This window comes from Argiope bruennichi, chromosome 5 (assembly GCF_947563725.1).
Source record: "Argiope bruennichi chromosome 5, qqArgBrue1.1, whole genome shotgun sequence".
In the NCBI taxonomy this organism is placed as follows: Eukaryota; Metazoa; Arthropoda; class Arachnida; order Araneae; family Araneidae; genus Argiope; species Argiope bruennichi.
In genome coordinates this window covers 64,447,406-64,451,181 of record NC_079155.1, presented here as the reverse complement: position 1 = coordinate 64,451,181, position 3,776 = coordinate 64,447,406, and positions in this window count along the sequence as shown.

The following is a 3,776-nucleotide window of genomic DNA, read 5'->3' as shown; positions in this document are numbered from 1 at the left end:
TTTTTTCGGCTTGTAAATGTACGTCAAAAATTATGAAGCTTCAATTTTAGACAGTCCCTTGGTCGTAAGGAATCATATTCTCTAAAATATTCTTGACACTTCAGCTTTTAAATAAATAAATAAATGTATCTATCTTCTGCGATCAAATCGGACCAATTTATTAAATTTTGAATATTACTATTTTAGAACAATCAAAATTTTTATAATCTAGGCTAATCACTCTTGAGAAGCCTTGGTAGATGATTGACTTCCTTGAGACAATCGATAAGGTAACCTGAAATCTCCCCTTTTTATAGAACTGTGATATTTAGATTTTCATAAATCGATTAGTATTAATGATTGATTTAGTTGATTAGAGTGTAAGTGGATTTTATTTAAGATATTAGTGTCTCAAGAATATTTTGATTTATTGATTTCAAATATTGATATTTCATTTATTGATTCAGATTACATAAAAAATATAATTATTTATTTCATTTAGACCGTTTTGTTTGCAGATGTATGCCCCAAATTTGTGTTGGGCTCTGATTAAAGTGGATATCCTGCATATATTACACTACGAATGCCTTAATTAAAACTGAATTAATAATATAGATATTTTAAATTGTCAATGAAAACTTGTACATTTTTCTTCTTCTTTTGAAGAGCGCCAATACACACAGACACACACGGATACACAAACACACATGCATCTAATAATCATCCTGGGATGATTATTAGGCACCGATTATGTATTTTCTTCTAGACGTTGGATGGAAAGGTCTAAAATCGGTCGTTTTTTAGAGTAGTGTTATTCAAATTTTCATAAATTAGTCAGTTTTAATGATCGATTTAGTTGACAGGATTGCTTTTTATTTAAAATATTAGTGTCTCGACAATATATGTTAAATATGTTTTTGAGGACAGTGGATATAAGTAAAAATTCAAAATTCGTAATTCATCAGAGCTTTTATTGACTCAAGTTACATAAAATATAATTTTGCACTTTATTTAAAGCATTTTGTTACCAGAAGTATGTCTATTATTAAAGGTTTACCAAGTAGCTATTGGGTCCAGATTAGAGTGGATATCCTGTATATATTAAATCCATATTTGCTTCAAATAAAACTAATTTATTGAATTAATAGTAGAAATACTGTAAAAAGTCAGAAAAATTTTACTTACATTTATATTTTATAAAAAAAATCACATTTCATTTCATGCAGACACGTGCTAAAAATCACTCATTTCTAGATTTAATTTCCAATAATAATTAACTTATTTTTTAAATTGCAATTTTTATCAATGTGATGGCAACATGGTGATAAAAGCTAATATTTTTCCATGAATGCGAAGCGCGCTCGTAAAGGTTAAATTTTATTTTCCGTAAAATAAATTGTTGAAAAATATGGTTAAAATATATTTTTTAAAAATTCATGAAAAATAGAAACTTAAGTTATAAATTAAAACACTGGTATCATTAGAAAACTATTTTTTTAAAATCTTTAACTTGATGTAAATATCATGTTTGTGCAATAATATTTTCGGAAGTTATTGCTAAAAAACGCCGACATTTTGCTTAGTTTTTATTAATTTTTATTTTAATTTTTAATTAATTGAAATTGTAAATAAAAGTTTAAAAAAAAAAATCGCGCCGATGTGCACATCCTCGGCCTCCAAGGTATACACATGTCAAATTTGGTAGCTGCAGGTCAAACGGTCTGGCCTGTAGAGTGTCAACACACACACACACACACACACACACACACACACACACACACACACACACACACACACACACACACACACACACACACACACACACACACACACACACACACACACACACACACACACACACACATTGAGCTTTATTATAAGTATAGATTAGAATTAAAAACCAATAACTTTTTCATAGGCGCTACATAATAGCAAATTTTTTTTAATAGACATAAAAAAAAGGAAGCATTTTTTTAATATATCTGAAAACTGATATTATTTCCGTCATTAATTCATAAAATCTATTTTCTGAGGCTGGTAAAGATATGGCCATTCTAAATTTTTTTGGCTCGCGTCTTTATTATACTATAGCTATTATCAATCAATCGTATTAACAACTGCATATGGCTTAATATTTTTTGTCCATCATTTTAAGGTCCAGAAAACATTACAAGTAAATCATCAAATGTTTCTAGAAATCTGTTTAAATGAACGTAGAAAAGATGACTTCTATTTCTACAGCATACCAAGTTTAGAGTTCATAATGCATCCATCCACAGTTGCTTTAAAATCGGAATCATCATGTTTGTCTAAAATTATCGATGTCATTTCTTTGAAAGTTCTTCATACATTTTTTACTCAACATTTGAATATTTTCTTTAAAGTTTATCCTTTATTAGCTTTCTGTTTTTTGAAAGAAAAATTTGTCATTTAGGAAGTGATTATGAATATCTTATGCAAAATCGGAATATAATCTGTATGGATTCGTAAACACTACAAATCCCAGATTCCCTACTTTCTTTTTTTATCTTCCAAAACGAGATATATTTTTCATATATATGTATATAGACAGTTTTCAACAGCAAATTCTGACGTATTGAAATAAAAAAAAAAATATTTAGTTGTAGGTTAATTTCAAGTGAAAATCTTAAGTATAAAAAAAATTAAAAATAATATTAAACTGTACATTTTTAACATAATCTTGATATTATTTAATTTTAAGGTAGGATAATCTATAAATTATAAAGCTATTCATTTAGAATTACTGCAAAACAACATCATATAAAATGTGCAAATGATAATTAAATAAGAATACTTTTAGAATAATGCTCTATAATACTTGATTTTAATTTGAATAAACTTGAATTTCTAACTTTTACAAATTAACTGAAAACCCAAAATGAAATTACTCTGAAAATAACATTAAAAAAATTGGGGACTTGGGTCCCTGAAAGTTGTGGAGCCCTAATTATTGCGTATTTAATAATTCGGCCCTTATCCTATTATGCGTACGGACATCAGTTAGGTGTTGATTTAGTCCATGATAGTTCCAATAGTGGACTTAGAGACCCTTGTGAAAAAGGAGTTTTCATCCTTATTTCGTGACAGGGGGGAATATGAGATACTATTGATTTTTTTTTATGAATATATTTATTTTTTATGTAGCGCATGCACAAGATATAAAACTTGTTTTCAAAGAAATAGAAGATTTTAAATGCCTGTGTCCTTTGCAGTAGCCCAAGATAATGAAGTATAGCAATAATTCGACTGATGATTATTGTGTAAACACTATATTTGCTTTGTGATCTCGAATTCCATTTTAAGACAATAAAAGAAATTTGTGTTTCATAGAATGAAAGGTTAACAGTCATTAGATGATCTCTTCCTAAAATAAATATCTTAGAAAAAAAAATCTAAAATTTGCATAGTTATCTGACTAAGAATTCTTTTTAAAATTTACATATTTATCCATTGTGTAAAAAAAGGACAAAGTCGTGAGATTTTACCAGAGATATATCGACTTAAATACAAAGTTTTAAAAAAAGGAAGATCTCTTGTTCAATTGAGATTTGGTTTATGGATAGAAGAATTAAAATTTGAACATCTTATGAACCGTTTTAACACTACATTTATTTTATCATAGCGGCTAGTGTTTTACTTTGTATGCATTTACATCTGCTTATGTATTCTTCTTTACTAAGTATGGTAGGTAATAATTAAGTAATAAGTAAGGTAAGTAAGGTAAGGTTTACATTTACCTAAGTAAGGTAAATGTAAAAATTTACTTTCCGTGTTCT